At 31.0% G+C, this 13,270-nt stretch overlaps 2 pseudogenes; both read left to right on the top strand.

Annotated features, from left to right (window-relative positions):
* Positions 1 to 7,738: 7,738 nt before the first annotated feature.
* LOC112692015 lies at positions 7,739 to 8,633 on the top strand (annotated as a pseudogene).
* A 210-nt stretch (positions 8,634 to 8,843) lies between these two features.
* Positions 8,844 to 11,071, top strand: LOC112692258 (annotated as a pseudogene).
* Positions 11,072 to 13,270: the final 2,199 nt, after the last annotated feature.

The raw sequence follows: 13,270 nt of genomic DNA on the forward strand, positions 1-13,270 counted from the left end.
TACACCAAAACTTATTTTATAATAATATTTAATTTAAATAATGTTTAAAATGTTTACTCCACATTTTTTTGTATTGGGGAAAATACTAATATAATTTTATGTGTAGCCCTCAGGATCGTAATGTATTTCGAAAGTGGCCCGCAAGATCATTTGGGTTAACCACCCCTGTTTTAGATATTCGTGCAAAAATAGTAACGACATCAATTGATATCTTAGGTTTTTGTACTTAAATATGGCAAGGACGTCAATTGACGTTTATGAACATAATGTGATATTCAGTATTTTTCTTATACCTGATAATATGATTACATGTAGACAGGGACGGCGAGAGAAGAGGGCAATAGGGGCAGTTGCCCAGGGCCCCGCGCCTCAAATTATACTATTAATAAAATTGTTCTGATTTAAATTAACTTAAAATATTTTATAAATAGAAATTATAAGACTCAAAATTTATTTTGCCTAGGGCCTCGCCAACTCTAGCACTGTCACTGCTTGTAAGTTGTAAGTAAAACCAAGAAGTAATTAGTGATGAGTGTTTTTAGTTTTTTTGTCTGTGTACATTTCAAATTGAAACTGATCGTACTATTATAGGTACCTCAGAAAATTTAAATGGTTGAAATAATAATAAAAATATTAAACAAAATATATAAACAACATATGTAATTCTCAAAATGTAATAAAACATTTAATTTTTAAATAAAAACATTTAATAAATTTAAATTAAAAATAACATTTAACTTTTTCTAGACATAATATTAAAAATTGAAAATGTTATAAAAATAATAAAAATGGTATTAAACAAAAAATTTCCTTTCCTTATTCATGATCAAAAATACTCAAAATAATTTTTCCAAGTACCATATTGCCATATGTTTATAAATCATACAGAAAAAAATCAGCCACTATTTGCATGTTGATATATTAATAAATAATAATAATAATGATTAAATTAATTTATATTGAATCACATTGAGAACATTATCATTCTTTCTATAGTAAATAATTTGCGTCACCAACAATTTCTAATTTTAACGCCTCTCATGCGCCCTTCTGATTTTAAAACCCTGCGCCATCGCACACTTCTATCGTATGTAATGTCACCGCCCCTGAGACTTGACACCCCCGGCATGTTCTTACCTGTGCAACACCCCTAAATACAGGCCTGCCTACAGCTCATGTTCCTGTTACAATGATAAAATATTATAATGACTAGTAATTTATATTCTTAATTATTTATACATTAAATTTTTTAAATAAATCAATGTTTTATATTCAAAAAAAATACAAGCCATAGGGGGGACGAATGCCCTTTTCGCTCCCTCTCAAATACACCCTTGTCTGAGAAGGAGTTAACCCCTCAGGCCCGTATTTAAAAATTTGGCTCCCCCGGGCATATAATTTATGCACCTCCCCAAAAAATGAATAATATTAATAATATAACACTTATTATTTAGTCCATAATCGAAATTCTTTAATATTAAAATATAACATATAAATAAAAATCATTTAATCCTTTTTTTAATTAATAAATTAAACATTATTTCGTCCATAATCGAGATTCTTTAATATTAAAATATAACTTATAAATGAAAATCGTTTAATCCTTTTTTTTAATTAACAAATTAAACAAATAATAACATAATAAAACATACAATTTCCTTTTTTTTAATTAATAAATTATAATATAATAAAAATACAATTTTTTTTTTTTAATTTACAAATTATAACATAGTAAAACATACTATTTTATTTTTTATTTTTTTTTTTTCATAAGTTACATTATTTTTAAAATTTATTTTGCTAAATTATTTTGCCGCCCCTGAGATTTGACGCCTCCGGGTATGTGCCTAACCGTGCCCCCCCTAAATACGGGCCTGCCCCCTCACCATAAATACGCCATTGGTTTAATATTTTAACGAATGTTGTATATTATTAATGTCTACTCATATAATATGGATATTGATAAGTAGACATTACGTTCCAACTAGGGCATATATATCACAACTATAAATCCAATGGCTATGTTAAATATGTAAGTCACGGCAGTTCCGTCACGATGTCCAACAGTCGCATTCTATATTGCTTTTATGTAGAACTTCATATTCATAAGTTATTTTATTTTTATCTTAATAATTATTTTAACCAATCTACATTTATTGGTAATATTAAGATTTTTCCTTTTATGCACCCGAGTTACGGTTTAATATATCCAAAAGGACTAGAAACCCTTCCCTAAATATCATATATTTAACTGGTCAACCCTGATCACGTTACAGTATAATATAATAAATAGGGTTCGAGACTTATTGCACACAAATTGTTGAAAATATGCACTTAAAATAACCGAAATATGCGCAAAAATATGCAACTGAATATTTTTTAAATGCTAATTAAAAAAATTGATTTATTCATTTAAATGTAGACAATTTTTTGTAATAAGTTATTTTTGGAGAACAATAACACTATCAACATTATGTTACTAAAGTTTATGTTCGATTTCTTATCGTCAATAAACGATAGTATACGCAGAAATAATTAGGTATTTACCATAAAGTAATATAGAGAGGGTCTTACGAACGCGATTTGAAGCTATTTTTTTTTAACTCTATGGTATTTCCCCAGTTGCCAAATAATGTTATTATCTCATCTTAATTAATAAACCCAGCTATACGGAGAAACAATTACTGATTACGAGTGATAAGGTATATTGAACAGTGTTTCCAGGTTTATGAACATGTTCGTATTTGTATGAATTCAAAAAAAAAAAAACAATTGTTCGTACAATTATTAAGAAAAATAAAATTTTACAAAATAATAATTTGTATACTATAATAAATTATCATGCTGAATATCTATTCTGGTAACTGGTAAATAATAAACAAAATAATTATTTTGTTACACGGTGAAGGTGAACACTATTTGTTATTAAAACTGTAAAATTTACACATGAAATCTATTTTTAGATGGAAATCCAAATTTTTAACAGAATGTGTAAACTTATACGTACGCATAATACGATCATTACGATTAATACACATTCTATGTTAATAAAGTGTTTATATTTAAATATTTTAAGTTCATAATGTTATTATTAATTATACGAAATAAAAAAGTTATGTTGTTCAATCAAAATATGTATTTATTGTTTTTAAATTAAAAATAATAATGTACATAGACACATTGTAAACATTGTAATTTGTAATCAATTAGTATTTTCGATAAGAAAAAAATATATTTAATACATAGACATTACATGTATAAGGTCTATGATTTAATACCTACTCAGTTGTATGATAATAAATACAACAGTAGTCGGTAATGTACTTATAGATAAAATAATATAGTATGTGACAGGCGCATACACAAAAAAATATTTTGGGAGGGGTTTTAAGTTGTACATTTTTATAATAATATAATCTATATACCAAATTTACTATGTAAAAACTTATTTAATCATTTTCCTGAATTTCGGGAGGGGTTTGAACCCCTAACACTCCCCCCCCCTTGTATACGCACCTGGTATGTGATAATTGTTTCTAAACGAAGCGAGGAGAAACATTTTTTATATAAATACAGTGAAAACTGTCTAAAGCGGACCCTGAATAAAACGAAAAATTATCCAATACGAAATTTTTCTATGGTCCTGGCACGTTCCTATAGTTTTATACAGACGCTGAACGTCAATAAAACGGAACCTTCTTAACGCGGAAACGGAACGATTTTGTAAGTTCCATGTAAGTAAAAACCTTGCATAAATCGGAAAAAATCGAACACGCGCGTGTGTACTATAAACCAAAAATAAGGTGTAAAATATAGACATGCACATCGTTGTATGTACATCGCTAAATAGTGATAGATAAAGAAGACAACAATTTCCAATACATATTCGTATAATATATGAACATACAATGCATATCATCGCATAAACGATACGAACTTTCTTCTTTGTAACTGTGAAATAGTCATACACCAACAGTCGTACGTACACTTTTAAATTTATCTTCCATTAATCGTATTAAATATTAAAATAATAAAATATAAGTGTTTATGAAAAATATCAACTGATCGATATGAGTATAAAAGGATAATTGAATAATCCGGAATTTTTCCGTTTTATTGAATAAAGCGGAAAGCTGCCTAAAGCTCAATTTTTTGTTGGTCCCATGCGATTCCGTTTTAGGCAGTTTTCACTGTATACGTTATATATATTTCCTACAATACGAATAAATACGAACATTTTGCGATAATTATCCGAACATTTTCATATTTTAATCTGGCAACACTGATTGAACAACGCATGAAAGTTAATAAAGATTAAATTTTAATCATAATTTTAATATGGTTTTTGACTTCCCAGACCCATGATGGTTTTTGTTTACGCCGCCAGCACTTACCTAAGCAGTTTGTTGAGCGACTCGCGAAGTGTATAGGAGCAAATAATAATAATAAAAATGTGTTCGAGACAAATAGTATTATAATATCTTAATATTAAAATATATAATATTCACAAAATGTTACAACGCCGGACACGTCTCTTCAGACGGTTGCAATAATAATAATAGTAACATCAACAAATATGATATAAAATAAGTGTAATATGACAAAGGCACAAAAAAGGTATGCAATATGCAAATTAATAGAAATAAGTAGAATAATAAATGATACTAATAATATCAACGATACCGATCGGTCACCACTGCTGGCGGGATACCACGACGATGACGGAAATCGTAATCTGTACTTGATCTCGCTGCGTCGACGAATAGTGATGTTGACAGCGCGACGATGGTGAATTCTTAGATCGACACACGACAAAGGCGCAATTGGTACACGACAAAGGCACGGTCGACACCCGGTGATTCTTAGGTTGACACACGACAAAGGCGCGGTACAAAAAAATAACCAGCATCCACGATCACGGCAAACATTACCGAATGGTGGTGGAATCCAGACAGACCAACGACTAGACCGCCCAAAACCGAGTGGTCTGCGACACCGGTCGCCAAAAGTTTGCGCAGGCGCACTCCGGCGTCAGACATGCAGCAGGGTGACCACGGAGAGGTGTCATACTGCTTGTCACAGGCGCGGAAAGGATTGGGTTCCAACAGTTTTCCTAAAATCAAGTCTCAAGAGTTGCGATTAGATTGATTGTCGGGTTATTCATTTTATTCATAAACAGATGAGATCAGTGTCGTATATAGTGCCCCCCCCACTATATAGTGCCCCCCGGCCCTAGGACCGAGCACATAGTGAAATTTCAAATTCAATTAAAACATTTTACGCATATTACTAAATTATATAATTATAATATAATTATAAAATTTCTAAATATATTATATTTAAATGATACCATGGCCCGTACCTACTATTATTGTTGTTGTTCTATGCTAGTATGTTGTTTTTGAGGTATAAAATTCACGTTACTGACTGATACTATGGTTGATACATGAAGTGTATTTTAGAATTAGCTTATTTATTCCATATCTTGATGAGCTATCTATGTTATTAACTAACAGATTTACCAAACATAAAAATTCTTTTAATTTTTCAACATATTTTACCATTATATGTGGTCAATTCTAACTATACTAATATATCAGATGCCATTACTTTTTACCAAACTGATTTTAAAGATAGCTATATTCCATCAATTATTGAAGGTGAATAGAGACTGGAGAAGTAAATGGAAACTGTTTTGTTTAAATTCATCTGACAACATTCAAAAAAATGCTATTGAAGCTTTAAAAAAATGTAACAAAGATGAATTTCCAACAATATGTTCTGTTGAAAATATTATCTACCTACCATACCTGTTACTACTGCATCTATTGAAAGGAGTTTTTCAACACTAGGTCGACTTAAAACATTTTTGAGAAATCAACAAGGCAACGTTTGATTATCGGCCTTAATGTTGATGACAATTCATCGTAAAATACCTCTAAATGTTGAAGAAATTGTTAATATATTTACTAAAAAAAAAAAAAATAGAAAAATTAATTTTACATAATATTAAGTCAAATCATTTTAAGTCTACCTACTGTAGAAAAATGCTTAATTTATCTTATTTAAATAATAAATTAATAATAAATATATATTAATAAATTAAAATTCCTATATTTGTATCATTTATGTAATAATTAAAACCTCCCGTTCCCTAAAAAATGTTTAGTTATAGCTATAGTGGGGGTAAATTGGCCCACAGTGAAAATAATTCCTATATACGCCACTGGATGAGATAATATTGTTCAACGCACAAAATATTGATACGGGTCACGGGATGCCATCAGACATATTCATACGTATCTCAGTAATCGTTGTATTTTTCAACGGTTGACAGTCCAAACACGTTTTATTTACTATTTATTATAAAAAATGCCTAAAGTAAGTATCTAGATAAGAAAACCCATAAAATAAACCCAATTAATTAATTGTAACCTGTAAGTTGTTAAATAAAGTTTTAAATAAAATGTATTCATTATAGTAAGTACCTACAGAAAAAATTCTTATTTTTTGTTCAAAAAAATTCATTTTAAAATGCATATTTTCAAAGCATATTTTGTGTATTTAAGTGCATATTTTTAATGCCAATTTTATAAATTTAAGTGCATATTTGGTGAACTTTTAGAGCTACAAGTCATCTGCTCTAGTTATAAGCAATTAAGCATTTAACGCTATAAATAATTTAAACGTTATTCAATTTAAGCGTTTAAACGTTATACAAATTTAAACTTTAAAAAATTTTCCGTTTACCGTTATTGACAATTAAAACGTTATGAATAATTTAGCGTTTTACGTTATTTAAATTAATGTAAAATTTGAAACGTTTTCAAATGTAATATTTAGCAATCAATACTTTGTAAAATAATATTACGTATTTTAAATATTATTTATATATAATATAATATAATATATATATATTTATGGGTATACGCACTAAAAAAATATGGATATTAATCCTAAAATAAATTTTCTTGCTTCGCTCGACAGTTGTTTTCTCTCAATACGTACGATAAAATTTAATTAATCCTTTGTAACTACATGTTTATAACTTCTATTAAAACTATAAAGTATAATACTACAAGATATACATTTGCAGCACGTTATAAATTAAGAACCATAGACTGAATATTCACACTCCATACTATTTTATTCAATGATATTCATTACAGTTAACGAAATACATTAAACACAATGTACACTGTAATCTTCAACAGCTAAATATTTAAATCAATTTCATGGGTCATAACAATTTTTCCAATGAACTATTAAATTATTATTAGTTTTTTTGTTTTCAAGTTATTTTAGAAGCGTATACCCGTAAAATAATATTTTACATTAGGTATACGCCTAAAATCGAAAATCTGCTGATGTGAATACGCCGTATACCCGCGTATAGGTACTAAGGTTGGGCGCAGAAAAAAAATTTCGGAGAGGGGTTGAAAAAATAAGAATAATTACCGTCAGGCCCGTATTTAAAAAGTTTCCTTATCTGTTATCAATTGCTTTTTGAATAGTTTAACGTTATAAAAACGTTTTGGTGCCCTGGTATGGACACTAAATATCGTTATATGATCCACATTAAAAAAATTTGAAATGTTCATCTCACATATCGCCCCCTTCCCCCCCCTAATTTACGCCCCTGACAATAGGTATGATACAATACGCACAAAGCCACTGTAACTGACGATAATCAACATCAAACGTGACACGTGTATAGTTGTATTGTTATTTTATTGGAATGTCAAAGCGTAATGCCGATTTTATGCAAAATGTTCTTAAAAAAAAAAAAAAATGTGTTATTGAAAACAATAAAAAAGGTATACAACCCACCTCCCATTTCGTCAAATCAACCAATGAAAAATTTAGACATTGATCTAATATCAAATCAAAACAAAGGTACTTAAAATATAATTATAGATATAGGGATTGTATTAAGTTCAAAATCAACAATTGATGATTTTACTAAAAAAACAGTTACTTGAAAATTATTGGAAACCACATTTTCGTTATTCAAGTAACACAAAAAATGGAATTCTTCGTAAACGATTTTTGAAACAAAAACATATAAATAAATATTTCTGGCTTGTTTTTTCGCCTTCAGAAAGTAGATTATTTTTTATTTACTGTTCTATTTTTTACAATTAAACTGGTCATCGATTTAATAACCTTACTCCATTAAAGTCATTAGTAGTTGAACCTTTAAAGAAATTCGCTAAGTTATTAGGAAAGGTTGGTTACCTCGAAACGCATGAAAATAATTTATACCATAACAATTCTGTACTAAACGGAAAACAATTTTTAAAATCGTTTAATAATCCAGAGCTAGAAGTAGTAAACCAAATAAATTCACAGCACCTAAAACAAGTAAAAGAAAATAGTCTAGACTAAAACCTATAGTTGAAAGTTTGATTTTTCTCGGTCAGCAAAATATTGCTTTACGTGGTCATCGCGATGATGGAAGCGTTAATGATCTATTTGATAACCCATTAGAAAACGAAGGAAATTTCAGATAGCTTCTAAAGTTTAAGATATTATCTGGAGATTTCGCATTAGAAAATCATTTAAAAAATACTGAAGCAAAAGCTACTTATATAAGTAAAACGACTCAAAATACTATTATTTTGATAATTGGAAATATAATTTAAAAAAATATATTGAACAAAGTAAATAAAGCAAAATATTTTAGCGTAATTTTCGATGAAAAAACTGATATATCCAAAACTTCACAACTGGTTAAAGTTTTACGATACGTGTACGACACAACTATAAATGAAGACTTTATTAGATTTATAGACTGTCATAAAAATAACTGCGATCAATCTAGTGTAAATACTGAACCAAAAATGACTGGAGAAATAAAAGGAAATACTGTCATATATATTTTAGAAAATTTAGCTTTACCTATGAATAATTGTGTAGGAATAACTACAAATGGGTATTCTGTGATGGAATCTGAAAAATGCAAAAAGCGCAATTAAATTATTACAATCTCAAATGAAATTTGCTATAAAATGTTCATGTTTTAGCCATGCTCTAAATGTATCAATAATGAAAGGTTGTAAACAAACATTTGTTAGAAATGCATTTGGAATTATTAAAGAAGTAGTAAGTTTTTTCAATACTTCAGCAAAAAAAAAAAAATTAGTTTTAAAAAATATTTTAAATAATTCTTTAAAGTCTTTATGTGAAACTAGGTGAATCGAAAAACATGATTCCATTATGCAGTTTTTTTCGAATTTGGTTTTAATTATTGAATCATTAGATAAAATATCTGAATGGAATAATCTTGAAACGTCTTGAAAAGCGTCTATTCTATTACAAAGTAACAACATTAATTACTAATGAAACCCCCTATTGTGTTTAGTTTTGAGAGGTGATCTCTGATGAACATGGTATGACCCAACCGGTTCATACTATGGAAACTCAGATCTTCAACTGGAACGAATTAATATATACTATTCCGAGGCACTTGGTAAAACGGAAAACAAAAAAAAATAATTAATAATAAATTGATTGGGGAGGAAAATTAACGTTTCGTTATAACTTTACTATTCATAACGTTATAAAATATAATATTGGGTGTCAAGTATGTACCAAGGCGATCCTCGTGGACTTGGATTCTTTGAGATCCGGTCCATTCGGTCAAATATTTCGGCTGGACAACTTTATTTTCGGGTAATCCGGAGCGGGCAACAATTGGGCAAAAGGATTACACCGAGGATGCCGAATTGGTGGATTCCGTGTTAGATGTAGTCAGGTAAATTGTTTAAAATTAACCACCGACCGTCTCGACACAATAAATCACTTGTAAACAAAAATATTACTTGGATTATCATTTACATACTGTATCAAGTGTATTGGGTTTCAGGAAAGAAACGGAAAATTGCAATTGTCTCCAAGGATTCCAACTAACCCATTCGCTGGGCGGAGGGACCGGTTCCGGTATGGACACGCTTTTGATATCGAAAATACGTGAAGAATACCCGGACCGCATCATGACCACGTACAGCATAGTCCCTTCACTCAAGGTATATAAAGGCGGGTCCTACTAATGCAGGGGGAGGGGGTTCACATGATTTTCTGTTGACCATGCTCATTTGGACGTTATAATGTAATATACGCATAATCGCGTTAATAAATAATTGATCGATGTGCGTAACGACGTTGGAAAGATCGTCGGAAAAGGATACACGTAGTGAACGGTTTTTCGATAGTATTTTTTTGCTAACAGTATTTTCGTCTTACAGGTGTCCGACACCGTGGTAGAACCGTACAACTCTACGTTGTCCGTGCACCAGCTGGTAGAGAATACTGACGAGACGTTCTGCATCGACAACGAGGCGTTGTACGATATAGGTATGCTTCCGGGCGCTGAAGCTGACCTCGCCCACGTACGGCGACTTGAACCACTTGGTATCCGCGGCCATGTGCGGCGTGACCGTGTGCTTGTGTGCTTCAGGTTCTTCGGGCAACTGAACACGGATCTGCAGAAACTGGCCGTGATCATGGTGTTGTTCCCGCGGCTACAGTTCTTCATCATCGAGTTCGCGCCACTCACGTCCCGCGGCAGCCAGCAGTACCGCGCGCTCACCGTGCCGGAGTTGGTGCAGCAGATGTTCGACGCGAAGAACATGATGGCCGCGTGCGACCCGCGCCACGGCCGGTACTTAACCGTGGCCAGCATATTCCGCGGCCGCATGTCCATGAAGGAGGTGGACGAGCAGATGCTCAACGTGCAGACCAAGAACTCCAGCTACTTCATCAAGTAGATACCGAACAACACTAAGACGGCCGTGTGCGACATACCACCGCGTGGCCTCAAGATGTCGGCTACGTTCATCGGCACATCACGGCTATCCAGGATATGTTCAAGCGCGTGGCCGAGCAGTTCACGTCCATGTTCCGGCGCAAGGTGTTCTTGCACTGGTACACTAGCGAGGGTATAGATGAGACGGAGTTCACCGAGGCTGAGGCCAACATGAACGACCTGGTGTCCGAGTACCAGCAGTACCAGGACGCGACTGTCGTGGAGGAAGGCGAAGGGGACGAGGACGAGGACGCCGACGCGTGAACAATACCACCGCGTTTCCCATCTGTTCCGTTTGTACGTGGACACATGATATACATATATATTATATACATATGACAAAATATTATCATATTTCATTATAATCATTTTAAGATTTTTTTTATATATCTCCAAAATAATATTTACAGAAAAAAAAAAATAAAAATATGCTGAATTATGAAGGTTTTTTACACGTAAAAAAAACGAGAAAAAAAAATATATTGGAAATGTTCAAAATACAAAAAAAAAATTTTTATAAAGATGGGGTATACGTAGTAGATGACAAAATCATAAGATTTATTGAACACAACGACCACGTTTCAAATACTGCTAAAATCGAATCGAAAAGTTATTTCATTTTTAAAGAAAAATACATCACAAAATAATCTCAACGCACATTTGGTTTTAAGAAACGCAGTTATGCAGGTAATTAATATTGTATTTATATAAAAAATTAGATAGGAGATGAAAAAAAACCACCAAGGTATGTAATTAAAATATGAAACTTTTTTTCGCGAGTACTCCGAGATTTAGCCACCATAAATAAAACTATAGAAGGGTGGCGCAATTGTTAATCACATATAAATGGTATGCATCCTTTAATTTAGCGGTTTATGGTTGCATTAAAAAAAGAAGAGAGTATAGACAGATTCAGAGTAGAACAGTATGTAGGAAGTAAAAAAAATCCTAAAAAAAATTTACCAAAATAGGACAACTAAAATTAAAAAAAATATGTACCAAATATAACAATAATACAAATATTGAGGATTTTATTCGTGACATTGCATACAATTTTTAATTCCAAGTTAAATTAGTTTCAGTATTACATAATCACCAACATTTTTCCCTACAAAAAAATTAATATTTCAATATTTATAACTCACAAGATTTTTTATACATTTTTAGGTAACGGTCCAATATGCGACCTACAAAAAACTCGTAAGTTGTAAGAGTAACAACTCGACCTACCGATAAAATTGTGTTGATCTACATGTTTTGTTACCCCGGTTAATTTCGTTATGGGCATTTTATTCTATTTATGGGAATATTATTTATGTATTTTGGAACCGAGAAACTCTTTTACAAATTATTAAAAATGAAATAAAATCTGGAACGATAATTTATAGTGACCAATGGAGAGCGTATTCAACATTAAATCATCATGGATATATTCATTAAACAGTTAACCATTTAGAATTTTTATTGACTCGGACACAAAAGCACTCACTTAACAAATTGAAAGCTCATGGAGAATTACAAAATTTAAATATAATATTAAAAATAATAAGGCATCTCCTTTACTAGATAGACAACTCCAAGAAGAGTGGTGAAGATCGTGTCAAAATCCAAAAATTATTATTGATAACTTTTTAATGAATATGAAAAAAACATTTCATAATAATATTGACTGGAACAATACATTTATTGACGACACTGAGAAGTGGAATAAAAAAAAGGTTAGTTAAAATTATTTGCATTTTACATTTATGACGTAGGTTGCATGCATATTGGACCGTAGAATATTTTATTTAGTATAATATTTATTACACGATAGTCGATAAAATATGTTATAAAAACTAATAGTAATAAAATTAGTTCTGTCTCAACATTCCGGAAAAAATTTAAATAATAGGTTTATTTTTAGACCAAACATATTGGCGGCATATTTTCGAGACAGTAAACATGACGCACGTGAATATCGAATTGATAAGAATACAGGAGCGTGATCCAATCTACGACCAAAATCTAGAATTTTAAACCTAATTTTTTTTTTTCATGTAAATAATAAATCATGACAAAAAAATCCAAAGAGGTGGATACGACAGCCTGCCCCCCCCCCCCCCCCGTGAGCACGCCACTGTTTCGACGAAAGTACCTATTTACAGTTGACGGAATGGATATCTTGACGAATGGATTTAGTGAGAATAATGCAACGATAAAATAAAAATATCACATTTTAGAAGTAAAATAATTATACGATTGAGATCAAATCGTGACAATGAACATTTCGATAATGTATAAGGCTGTTTCGCTATGAAAATTTCAATAATTAAAAATCAAATAAAGAAGGAATTATTTAAATATTTGACAATCGGTACATATAAAAATAATCTGATTTTTTCGTAACATTGTCCGATTAGGATAATGTACAAGTTAATCACCGAACAATCAGCTGTACAAGTAAAACATATTTTATTTAAT

The sequence above is a fragment of the Sipha flava genome, unplaced genomic scaffold (assembly GCF_003268045.1).
Source record: "Sipha flava isolate LNK unplaced genomic scaffold, YSA_version1 116_pilon_pilon, whole genome shotgun sequence".
NCBI lineage: Eukaryota > Metazoa > Arthropoda > Insecta > Hemiptera > Aphididae > Sipha > Sipha flava.